The sequence below is a fragment of the Nuphar pumila genome, chromosome 11, assembly GCF_984573655.1.
Source record: "Nuphar pumila chromosome 11, dmNupPumi1.hap1.1, whole genome shotgun sequence".
Classification (NCBI taxonomy): domain Eukaryota; kingdom Viridiplantae; phylum Streptophyta; class Magnoliopsida; order Nymphaeales; family Nymphaeaceae; genus Nuphar; species Nuphar pumila.
The window spans coordinates 2,665,313-2,678,897 of NC_143259.1; the positions used below are offsets into that span (position 1 = coordinate 2,665,313).

The 13,585-nt window shown below is 33.3% G+C and overlaps 1 pseudogene across 1 annotated transcript in view; it reads right to left on the reverse strand.

The window, feature by feature from the left end:
- Window positions 1–2,702: 2,702 nt before the first annotated feature.
- LOC149821624 (leucine carboxyl methyltransferase 1 homolog) overlaps window positions 2,703–13,585 on the reverse strand; it is a 30,143-nt pseudogene continuing 19,260 nt past the window's right edge. Inside the window, exons 5-7 of the transcript XR_016426147.1 lie at window positions 3,513–3,760; window positions 2,964–3,015; window positions 2,703–2,768 (exon numbers count right to left, since the gene is read on the reverse strand). The product of XR_016426147.1 is annotated as a leucine carboxyl methyltransferase 1 homolog (transcript). The remainder of the gene's footprint in view (window positions 2,769–2,963; window positions 3,016–3,512; window positions 3,761–13,585) is intronic.

Consider the following 13,585-nt stretch of genomic DNA (forward strand, 5'->3'; position numbering starts at 1 on the left):
AGTGAGAGACTCGATCAAAGGTTAGAGTTCAATGCTTGTGTTTGAGGTAAAAGAAATTATAAGCATTTTTAGTTAATAATACAGTGTGTGCTAAAGTATTCCGTGAATTAAACTACATAAAATCATGTTTACTTAAAATCACATGTATTTTAGTGAGTTTGCAATTACATATTAGGAATGCAACTTCTTCTGATTATGAAAAATAAAATAATTTCATGTATTTATGAATTTTCAGCATGAACGGCATGTAGTGAATTATTGTATTTTAAATAAAATACATACTTAAGATTGTTAAGGATTTAAAAGTACATGTATGAGAATAGAGTCTTTGAGATAAGATTTTGAGTCTCATACTAATTACAGTTGTATTACTGTGATTTTGAAATACCTTAACATGCTAAACTTAACCCTATAAATTGCCAAGAGGTGACAGGTAAAAATAACTATATGAAGCGTGAGAGTCATCATTGTCGGAGCCCTCAAGATTTATTGACGTAGAGACACTAGATCTCTGTATGCTTAAAAAATTGGTGAATATCAGAACCTTAAGATTGTTCTTTGATAATGTTCCTTGAGAATACTTATCGAGATAATGTGAATATAAACTCAATAAAAAGTTCATGTGAGAACGCATATGATATTAATATTATATATGTCCTAAAGAATTATATTTTTACCTAGAGATTTAGGACTCTAGAATAAGATTATGATGTAGCATGAGCCACAAACTTTATAACAAGTATAACTCTAATTACTGACTTACCGGTTCGTTATCATGGGTTCGATAATGCAGTGGACAAAGCTAGTGTAGTTTATAGTCTAACCAATAATGTAAAATTAAGATATTCTACATGGGTTGATATGACCATAAGAAGCTATTATCGATATAACCAAAATAGATAGTGGTTAGAATTGAAAAAATACTAACTTATAAAAAATAAGTTAAAAATTTAGATATTTAAAAGACACAAACATGTATCTATTGCATGATGAAAAACTAAAATAAGAATAAGAGCTTAAAGCCCTCTATAGTTGTAAATATGAGTTTAATTTACTTGTAATTTATTTCTTATTGAGTTTTAGACTATAATTGTAGGTTCCAAGTGTCTCCGTGAGACAAAATTTAGAGATAAGACATTACTAACCTTTTCAGGACGTAAGTGCCTTCATCTTTCGACAAAATAATTATCTTATTTTTTTTTATTGAACTTGAGAAGTAATGCCTCATCTTGAATGTACTTTAGTGGCTTGATTTGATTATATGAGATTTGTTTTATTGACATTAATTGATTATTTAAAAAAAAATTATGCTATATTTCCTAACGCTACTTTGGTATTTTCCTCTGAAAAGTATTACCTCCAAACCCGAATTTCAGATGCCCCTAATCAAAGTATCACACAAAAAAAATCTCTTTCAACAGAAATTTTCACCCTGCAAGATTTATGAAAATTATAAATTGACTGCCGAGATTTTGCCATTTTTTAACTTTTGTCACTATGTCATACACCACAATGGTACAACCACATCTTCCCTACATCCTTTAGTCCATACACCAGGAGATATAACTAGATTAAACACACGATGGCAGGTGTATATGGTTTCACTACAATAAAAAAAACGGAGAGAGAGAAAAAGCGAGCCATTATCCAATAACCTGGAAGGCTATTTTCAACCTTATTCGTCAATCAAAGGGCATTTTAGTAATTTCCACACCGATACCACCCATCAGACGTGTTGAATTTAGGGATGCTGATCGCCTGTGAAGCTGAACCCCTCAAACACGCCCTGTGAGAAGGGAGAAAAAAGGAAAAAAAAAACACCGATAATGTCGAGGCATGGTTAGGTGATCGGCCCGAGCAAGTAATCGAACCGCGATGTAGCGGTTTACTGTGTAAATCACAAACAGAAAATTGCAAAGTATAGAACGATTTTCTGTGTATAACACAAAACACGGGAAAGCAGCGATTCTTTGTGTTTAGTGTGGTCCAGAGCACTTTGTAAAGCACTCGGGCCCGATCACTGGATCTACTCCAGATGATGTCAGAACTGGTTTCAAAGTCAAAGTTACGGAACCGAAAAGAGCCAAAAAGATAATAATAATAATAATAATAAAGAAAGAAAGTATTGGAGATTTATTGACCTTGGGATCGTTGATCGCATAAGCCACGCAATAGTGTTCCTGAAAAGAAGAACAAATCTCTAGTACAAAAACATGTACAATTGCACCACAGGCATTATTCGCTGGCCGAAATCGCTAGAAACTTTCTCGAGGATATTATTTGGGTGAGGATTAGGTCGACACAATAATGGTGGCTCAGTATTTTTAATGCCCATATATAGAAATTTATTGGTTGGGTTGAATACCTGACACAGATCCAACCCATTAACAGCATAGAAAACACAAGACCCTGGCTCATTTCATGACCCTACAATCAATTAACTTAGCCTCAATCACACTAAGGAAAAGGTCACAAAGAATGAGTTAAAAGAGGAGCCGGCAATGGTCCACCTGAATTTCCCTATTTTCAGTTCTACACAGGAGGCAATTGATAGTTCCACTCTGAATTCCTGTTTTGAGGTCCCCTACTCGACGCAAACCTCAGAGAACCTCAATTACATAGACAATTCTCAAACGGCGATTGGAAAACTTCCCACCTGACAATTTCTCCCTTCCCTCCAATACACTGAATCCAAACACAACTTACAACAATGCACCTAAAGGGAACTCTGCACCTATAGGAGAGCCTCTGGTAAACACTGGGATCCCCTGGGACAAAAATACCTCAATTAAAAGAAGAGGAAGAACTTGGGGCCAATCCACAACAAAACAATCGAATCCCCTCCAAACTCAAGTGAATCATTGGGCTCGCCTCTCTATATTCAGGAGACTGGTTCGACCCACTCAGACCCCACACACCATGTCACCTTCACAAACATATATTTCCACTTTAATATAACAAACCTGCATCATATGCCATTCTTCAAATTCATCAAATATCTCCAACCGCTCAATCCTGATCCAATAAAGCCAAAAGTAAATACTCAATATCAGTTGCGGGTTTAAGAGTACACTTCCAAATATAACAAATCAGTTGCAGGAGGTGTAAGGAAAGAGTGATAAATCTGTTTAATAAATTGCAAGCAATGATGCTTTCCAGGAATAATGCAACCATTTCAGACATTAATGAAAAACAAAAAAGTTCATTTAAAATAATGCTGCTTTCTTTATCAGCAAAGAACCAACTACCTCCGCCTCTCTTGAGCAGAGCCGTACCTGTGTTTCATGGGGCCTGAGGCGGAGGGAAAAAATGGGCCCCCTATTAATAGTGAGTTCTGGGGCAGTGCCTCCGAATCAAAATAACAATAAAATTTGCATTCACGTTAAACAAATATAATATTTCAAATATTTATATTATATTAAATAAAAATATATAAAATATTTATATAAACTACATAGACAATACTCATTCGTCTTAAAAATGGGCCCCTAAAATTTTTTTTGGCCAGGGGCCCTGAGGCCCAAGCCTCATTGGCCTCTTTACAGGTCCGGCTCTGCTCTTGAGCATCAATAAAGTTAGTGTAAACCTTCTGCATATCCCAGGCAACAGCACCCACATAAATGGAGAACACAAAAAAGGAAACCAATAAATAAGGCACAAATTAAACAGCACGCACCTGCCAGTCTTGATCAGTAAAAAGTTTTTCTTTTGCTTCAGGAGTTGGTGTTGCATATATACTTAAAAGAGGACATCCCCGACTCTGTAAAACAAAAGAATCATGACAAAACAAACATGGAATATCTCATATAAAAGCCGTTAATTAAATGTTTCAGTCTGCAATAGATATATAAATAAACAAAACAAGTAACAAGCCCCCTTACAGACACAAATATGATATAATAGTCTTGTTGTAAGTAGTTTCTAATTGTATAAATTGTAGAGGTGAGTGATCTTAATGTATTAACTAATATTGCTATTTTTTTTCTGAGTACAATTTTCACAGCCTTGGAAGCCCTTTGTGGAAAAGAATGTCAATGAAAACGACCATTCGTGGTGTCTATTGCACCATATGATGATCAGCAACATGCATAATAGCATGATTCAAAAGTTAGCATTTGCATATATGATTCAATTTCATTGAGTGTTGCCATTAGCTAGCATAATGGACGAAACGGCATTTGGGCAGAAGTACCAAAGAAGACATGCATTGATGCCTTTGATTCCATTATTGATGGTCAAAGAATAATCTACAAAAGCATCAAAATGTTTTAAGTGATCAACATCCACAGTATCATGTGACATAGATCAGGCAGGTCAGCACATGCAGAATCCAAGGGCCAACATATGAAAGCAGTTAGAAAATGCTACAATAGCTGAAGACACATCATCTGGTGGACTTCAGTACTTCGAAATAGCCCATCTCTAGTGCAGATGGACTAGGGATCTGACTAAAGAGCACAGGACAGCATGATCATCCTGCCAATGTGCATCATGGTCTCTTTCCCTATATACTTTCTAAGCACTCCCTACATAAAATTGCTTTGTGCTGCTCCCAGATGTTCAATGGAAAGAACAATTTCATGTGTTTAAGAGCAACGCTTTTTGTTTCAAGAGTGTAAAAAGAAAATTAACATTAGAGGAAATACTGATGCATGGTATCAGGAAAGCTACAGTAAGGCTAGATGCTTGAGTTTAGGAAGCATTAACTATTATTTAGATAACAATCACTTTGGCAATATAAAAGATTTAACCCTCACACAGTGGCCACAAGTTAAAAAATAGAGTTGAGGTTGAAAAATTAGCCAACTATGTCACATAGATACAGATACAGAAACGGGATATGGCACGGGTGCGATGTTAAAATGTACATATATGAATATATTATATATATAATTATTTTTCCTTTTCTTTATTTTTTATTTTTATCTAGTTCAAAATGAACTAGAGCTCTAACTAGTCAACAACTAAGATCCCCCCACCTCTTTGGAATGCTTCTTGCATTTCATGATGAATAAAATATCATTTACTTTTTAGTCTTATGAATACCCCTTGTGTGGGTTTTGGTAGTGTGCGCTTTGTAGACACTTGTGCCTCTTCACTTGAATCTTTGGTGGACATATTGCGTGAGATTAAAAAACTCTTGTTTCTTTACATGGTATCAGAGCAAGGTTGCTCTTGAATCTTGAGGATTGATTGCTGCCTCATTTTTCGTGCTCATGGAAGAAAGAAAGAATTCTTTAGTGATTCGTTCATGGTAGTGTGTTGGTACTATTCCTCTCGCTTTTCTCATCTACTCTCTTCTCTCATCTCTCTTCTCATCTATTTCTCTCTTATTTGTAAGAATGGATGACAATGAGAAGGTTGTTAAGAAACGACTTTGAATACATTAGGTTCAATAATGAACCAATACACATGCACATGAAGTGCGGATATACCCACTAAAGGGGAAAACACAAGCGCATAATGTGCTAACATATAAACCCACGAAAGGGGCAAAAAATGCCTATAAGGCATAAGTTAATATTATTGAAGAGAAGAAGGGTGTAACACCCATTACAATGGAGAAAAAGCTCCTTCAAGACAATTAAAAATACAAGGGGGAAAGCCCTTATTTATAAGCCTTTGAGGAGCCACATAGGGGGCTCCCAAAGGAGTCGTTGGAATCCCCCAACGGTCACATTTGTGACCGTTGGGGGCTCCCCAACGACTCTTTGGGGAGTCCTCCAATGTGGCGCAAACCACAAAAAATAAATTTAGAAAAAAATAAAAATAAAAAATAAAAGAGAAAATACAATCATATTCCAAAATGGAATATGCGTAAAAATAGGTAAAATGACCAAACTACCCCTATGGCTAATATAAAAAAATATATATTATTATATATATATATATATAATTAGAAAGATACATATACTTATATACCATATATGTATATGTATCATCTTTTATATATATAAAATATATCTAATTACAATAATTGATGAGTACATTTTAACACCCCCCCCTCAAACTTTGCGTAGGAAAACGAAAAGATTGAAATCAAAATATGAATGAAATTTCACAAATTTCAACAATAGTTCATTTACTATAAGCAATTACCTCATTAGTCCTCCAAAACCCACAAATCAAGTGTATAAGCTACTAGAACAAGAACATAACCATAATGTCATTAAAGGCCAAAAGACACACACAAAGGTGTGTAAAAATACCTCTTGTCTACATGTAATAATACTTGAAATGAGTGTATTAACGACAAGAACAAGAGAATACACGCCAACATAGACCAAAAGCATCTCTTGTCTACGTAAAAATACACTTAAGATCAAGTATGTTCAGCTACTAGAACAAGAGTATCAAGTCAACCATGGGCTAAAACCAATGTTTTAAAACCCAGTGACTCGGGACTCGACTCGTTCTTTATTGACTCGTGACTCGGCAGGTCAACTCGATGACTCGGACCGGGTTTTGTTAACTTTTGATTTAAAAAAAAAACAATATATAATTTGTCTCAAACCATATTTTTCAGTAAACAAGAGATGTTTTTTGGCTCCATGCAGAATCTTGGGTTGAACTGAAATAAGGAAATCATAGCATGTGGATAAATTGTTCATTAATGAGCAATAAGTTGGAAATGTGGAATGAAAGAGCACAATTTATTCCAGTTACATAGATGCCTTTATGCATTAAAAATGCACATGCCTATAAAGAAAAGAGAAATTTTTGTTGGATGTGATAAGTCAAGGTGAGGACAATTGGTTCTGATTAAAGGGGTATAGCCTATATGAGATACAAAGAAAATATGAAGTCTTAAAGGACAAGAAAGAAGCACCAAGTAGATGTTGGAACTCTATGGATGTTAAGGCCAAAGTTATGTATGACTTTGTTCCAGTTTCTTGTCTATTATGCCTTCATAAAGATGGGGCAAAGAGGAAAGGTGTGAGGAGAAAACCAAATTCTTCCTTGTTATATAGTCATGTTAGTAAAGTTTAAAGCAAAATATTAAATGCATTTATGCAAAGAAACTGCAAAAAATATAATTGTGTAGAACATAATAAAAGCAGCAATCTACTTGATCATAAAATATTAATTAGCTGTTGTTGAATATGAAGATTGTCCTGCCTGATGCTTCTAGAAATAGATTCATATCCAATAACATTTACCTTAGATCATAGTCACATATTGTCTTCTTTACATATTGAAGACATTAAGAAAGTAACAACAATATCTCAATAATATTACAATTTTTTTTTATTCTGAAATACTCAAAAAATCAAATTTTAAACATTCCAGAACCCGCCCGAGTCAGGCCGAGTCACAGCCGAGTCTTCCCAGACCGAGTTTAGCTTGCCGGGTTGACTCGCTGGAGGGCCGAGCCGAGTCACCGAGTTGACTCAGCGAGTTTTAAAACCTTGGCTAAAACACAATACATCTCTTGTCTACATAAAATGACACTTGAAATGAGTGAAAGAAGCCAACCATGGGCATACATCTCAGCGACTAGAACAAGGATACAAATGCCAACATGGACTAAAATCACACACCATGGTGTGAATCAACGTGCCTTGTCTACATATAATAACACTCAAGACAAGTGTGTTCAGCTACTAGACCAAGAGAACAAAGTCACCATAGGGCTACCAACATACAAAGATGTAATCAAAGAGTTCTTGTCCATATATGATGACACTTAGATAAGAGTTATAAAAGGAAAAGACTTTAGAGGCAATAAAACTTGTAATGACAAACATATAAATAAAACCTTGAATAAAACCAATAGAACAATATTTTTTGAAAATAAATACATGCACATACGCACAACAAGAACACTTGTGCACAAAAAACACAAAACACGAACTCACAAATGTGCAAATGCACTCATAAGATTCATAAACAATAAAAGGCTGGGCAAAAGTCCCATAATCCTTGATTTTAATATACCTTAAAATATTTAAGATTTCAAACACCATATATCCATCACATTTATATATAAATAAGAGCATCCATAAGATCAATGGCCAAAAAGGAGAAAACGAGTGACACACTCATAATTAGAGATCATATAACAAATCATTTTAGAGTCCCAAGGTGCCCATAACTCACCTCAACAACCATCTTTAATATGATAAGTGGACAATCTAAAATGACATAACACAAGGTGCCCATAACTCACCTCAACAATCATCTCTAATATAACAATACCAAGGCCAAAAAGGATTGATGCATCATATAAAAAAGAAATGCCATAAAAAGGCAAAGAACACATAAGAAAATCATTTTCCAAATACGTGATTTTACAGAGCGGGCCGATTTGAAAAAATCAAATCAAATGTCCAATATAATCAATCACAACATGAATTATGCTTAATCATGATCAAATCTTTAAAAAAAAGTCATTTATATCAAAAGGCTTATTTATGCCACAAACACAACATAGAATATTAAGCAACGTCATGTGCAAGAACCGATTTAGAATAATCCAAGAATCAAATCAAGCCTTTAACTATGATAGATATAAAGTGCAATTATATGACATCAAATGATAATAGATGTATTTTTTACGCAATACAAGATGTCGAATGACAATAATCTTAAAATGAGCAAATAACAAATTTAGGACAACATATAACAAGATATTGCGGAAGCACTTACAACGATAAAAGAAACAATCTTACAAGTCCACCAAGGGACAAAACAAACACAAGCCCTAAAGAAGACAATATAAACATTTCTTATTGAAAAAAGAGAGAGAGCTCCCAAGCATTCATGAATATGGTAATATTTAAAAAATCTCATAAAAACCAATATTGTCATTTAAAAAGAAGCTTATCATGAAATCTTCTCAAAGAGTATATACTCATAAGAAGATTCACAAGGATCAAAAGGCCTCTCAACGAGAGATCCAACACAAAAACAAATCCCCAAAAGAGGGTACATACGAAAGGAAGAGGGAAAACTTTGTTAAAGTGGAGAAAATCCCAACAAAAAAGAACAATAGGATTGCGTTATGGCATAAATCTATAAACAAAAATTCGTAATATTATTAAAATATATATGACTTAATAGATTATAACCAACTCCTAATGTAATAAGTATGCAACAAACATTAATAAAGACCATAAGTTTTATAATAAAACACATGCTTGAAATTGAATTGAAGAATGTAAAGAAAATAACCATATTTCATGAGATCATTTTTAAAACTTAATTCAACCGGTATTATAAAATGCCTTCTTAATCAAATATTGCTCATATGAAAAGAACTCATTAGGTAGGAAAATAAAAAATTAATAAAGAATTTTTCATAGTTAATATATGTCAATCACACGATGTTATGAAAAGCCTCATATAAGACATTTTAGTGGATAAACACATACCTTTAATATGAACCAACAATTATGATGAGAGTATGTGAGCAATGCTACATATCTCACAAACATTTTTTTTCTTAAAAGACTTATTTTTCATATAAACGGTGTTCTTACAACCAAAATTAGGTATAAATTCAAAAATTCCAATGGTCATAATTTTTTTTATCGACCCATTAGACCATGTTTTGAGCAATCACATATTTAATTATTCGAAAAACAAGTTCACCGGTTTTAGAATTTACCAATAAAAAAACTTTTAAGAAAAGACGTATGAAAAAGAATAATATACGAAAAAAAGTTCAATGAAATGTTAAGAACCCAAACTCATAATGACAAAGAGAACACATATGCAAAACATATCTAATTCTTCATAATGCACAATACTTAAAGAAATATAATACATACCAAATAATTTTAAGAAACAAAAGAGAGAAATGAGGACTTCAACATTTTTCTTTAAAATTTCTTGAATAGCACGCTTCCCGATGTAACAAAGAGCAACTCGATCCCAACCTTGCTCTGATATCATGTTAAGAAACGACTTTGAATACATTAGGTTCAATAATAAACCAATACACATGCACATGAAGTGCGGATATACCCACTAAAGAGGATTGGGGGCTCCTCAACGACTCTTTGGGGAGTCCTCCAATGTGGCGCAAACCACAAAAAATAAATTTAGAAAAAAATAAAAATAAAAAATAAAAAAGAAAACACAATCATATTCCAAAATGGAATATGCGTAAAAATAGGTAAAATGACCAAACTACCCCTACGACTAATATAGAAAAATATATATTATATATAATTAGGAAGATACATATACATATATACCATATATGTATATGTATCATCTTATATATATATATATATATAAAATATATCTAATTACAATAATTGATGAGTACATTTTAACAAAGGTCACCATCGTACCTATGAAACTTAATGATACTAATTTTGTAATGTGGTCTTCAATAATAAAGCACCACATATGGGAAAAGGGATTGTGAGGATTAATTGATAGTTCCGATCCGGAGACTAAACTAGCCCTCACAAAGGTAGATAACGAAAAAAAAGTCTCTCTTACGGATGGAGAGAAGGCTAAGGCACTAGCTGATTATGAGAAAAAGTGAAAAGAGTGGAGAATGGGGCACACAAAGATTATGTCTTGGTTAATCAATAGTGTGAATATTAAAAAGTGCTCTAGTTTCGCAAAGTTTGAGCATGCCAACAAAGCTTGAGAATACCTTAAGAATATGTATTCCCTTAAGGATATTTCACATGTGTGCAATTTACAAAACATAGTTCGGATAATGACTCAAAAAAACAAAAGTATTAGAAAATACTACAATGAATTGTCCAAACTTTAAGAAGAATTATCTATTCTTGAGCCTAAGTGGCATTACCTGGAATAGAATTCCGATAAAAAAAACTTGATGGAGAGCATTTCTATCAATTTATAAATTGTTTGAGATCGAAGTTTGAGAGTACCAAATCGGCTCTTCTCCATAGAGGAAAAATTCTCTTTATTGTTGATACTAATGAAGAGTTGAGTATGGAAGAAAATAGGCTAAGAGGGCACTCTTTGAAAAACGAGGAAGACTCCGTTCTAGTCGTCTCTAGACTAGAAAACTACATGCGTCCTTCCAAGCCACCTCATTGGAAACAAGAAAATGAGTAATGATAACAAGCCTTAGTGGAAACAAGGCAATGAATATGACAAAAAAATTTATTTGTTATAATTGTTATGAGTTGAGACACCCTAAACCTCAATGCCCTAGATTTAGAAAGAGGGAATAAAATAAGGTGGCTTCGCTTGGTTCATCTCAAGAACCAAGTGAAACTCATAATGCACTTGTATCTATGTCACAACTTATGAGGATTCTCCAACCTCTGTTTAAAAGAGTATTTTCTTCAAATGGAGCATCAACTGGAGCTGTGGTTTCTTCTTTTCTTGAACCCGGTAAAACTCCTTGGCTTCTTGACTCTAGTGCTTCTTTTCATATGACCCCCAATCACAATATTTTATTTGAATGTCATATCAACTCAAGCGTATCAAATATTTTTATGGTCGATGGTACATATCTTGAAATAAAAGAAATTGAAAATTTCGAAAATACTTTGCAAAATTCTAAAAGGTTTATTATTCCAAAAGTAAGATATATTCCTAAATTAAACTTAAATCTTCTATCAGTTTCTCAAATATCTGACCATGAATGTAATGTTTTTTTCTCTTCTTATGGTTGTTGGGTGAAGGTCAGGGAAGCTGATTGGAGGAGGCCATAGAGAAGGAGGGCTTATACTACATGGATTTTTTTGAAATGACTAAAGATACATTTTGTTGTAATGTTCAGAAAATTGATTTGGATTTATGACACAAATGACTTGGTCATCATAATGTATCCAAAATTCAATATTTTTCAAATCTGAAAAAAAAATTGTAACTCTGAAAATTTTAAATGTAAATACCGTATCCTTAGTAAAATGAAGAGATTACCATTTCATGAAAGAACTTTTATTTCCTCTATACCACTTAAGTTAATACATTCGGATGTCTTGGGGCCGATACCAATTATATCAAAGGGTGGATATGCATACTATGTGATTTTTGTTGATGATTTCTCTAGGCATACTTAATCTACTTCCTTTAAGCATAAGTCTAAAGTCTTTTTACATTTTCAAATATTCTACAATTTAGTCAAAAATAAGTTTAAAAATAACATTTCTATTTTTTGCACTGATTAAGGAGGGGAATTCTTATCAAAAGAATTTAAAAATTATTTAAATTCGCATGGCGTCACACATCAAAAATCTCATCCTCACACACCAAAACAAAATAGTTTGTCCGAACAAAAACACAAACATATTATAGAAACAACTAAAACTTTACTAATAGCAAACCAAGTACCAAAGGATTTTTGGTCTGAAGCAGCCCTAAGTGCCACATATCTTATTAATAGGTTGCCATCCTCTTATCCGAAAAATATAACACCAGTTGAAAAACTTTTTAAATTAGCTCATGATTACTCTAGAGTGAGAGTTTTTTATGCAAATGTTTTGTTTTCACTAACAGAAATGATGAACACTCCCCTCAAACTATTCTTGTGTATTTTTAGTCAGATAACCAAAAAGGCTATCGGTGCTTTGATCCAAAAAGTAAAAAATTGTTTGTTTCACGAAATGTGTCCTTAGAAAAGAAAAGTTTTTTTGACTTTGAAAAAGTTGAGGAGGTAGTTGAGTATTCATTTTTATTTGATTCGATTCCGAATTAAGAAAAACATGATTATGAATGTGATCTTGATGATGATATTGATATAATGGATGAGTGTAATCTTGATAATGTTCATATAATTAACGAAGAGCATTCTCATAGAAACCAAAACTATTTGCAGTATTCTAGGCATAAGGATTTCAATCACACGTGTTTACTAGAAAAATATGCTAAACAAACTGAAGTTCAAGAAGGTTATCTAGGATCTCTAAACCACCTGGGAAGTTCGTATCTTATGATTCCTTTTCTCCAAAATACAAAGCATTCATTGCATTAATTCACTCATATGTAGAACCATCAACCTATGCTCAAAATAAAGATCAATCTAATTGGGAAGAAGCCATGAGGATAGAATTAGAAGCATTAGAAAGAGCTAATACTTGGATCATTCAAGATGTCCCACAAGGCAAAAAACCTATAGGTTGTGTAGGTGGGTATATAAGATCAAAACCAAGAGTGATGAAACTCTTGAAAGATATAAAGCCAAATTAGTTTCCGCAAGCTATTCCCAGGAGTATGACATAGATTACAAAGAAACTTTTGCAATAGTTGCCAGAATGACCACTGTTAGGACTCTAGTAGCCTTAGCTTCAGTTAAAAAATGACTTATATTTCAAATGGATGTCAAAATTGCGTTTCTTAAAAAAAACTTAGTTGAAGAAGTCTATATGGAGGTACCTCCTGGTATAAATGTTCCTAAGAGTAAAGCTCTTCGTATGAAAAAGGCTCTTTATAGTCTTAGGCAAGCACCAAAGGCTTGGTATGACATGTTTAGTCGTGTTATGATTGATATTGGATTCAATTCTTGTTTGATTGACACTGACTTGTTTGTTAAGATTTCTGATGCAGGTATTATTATCCAACTGCTATATGTGGACGACATAATCATCGCTGGAGGAGACAAACAATGAGTTGAAAATATTTAAAAACTTCTCAAAAAATATTT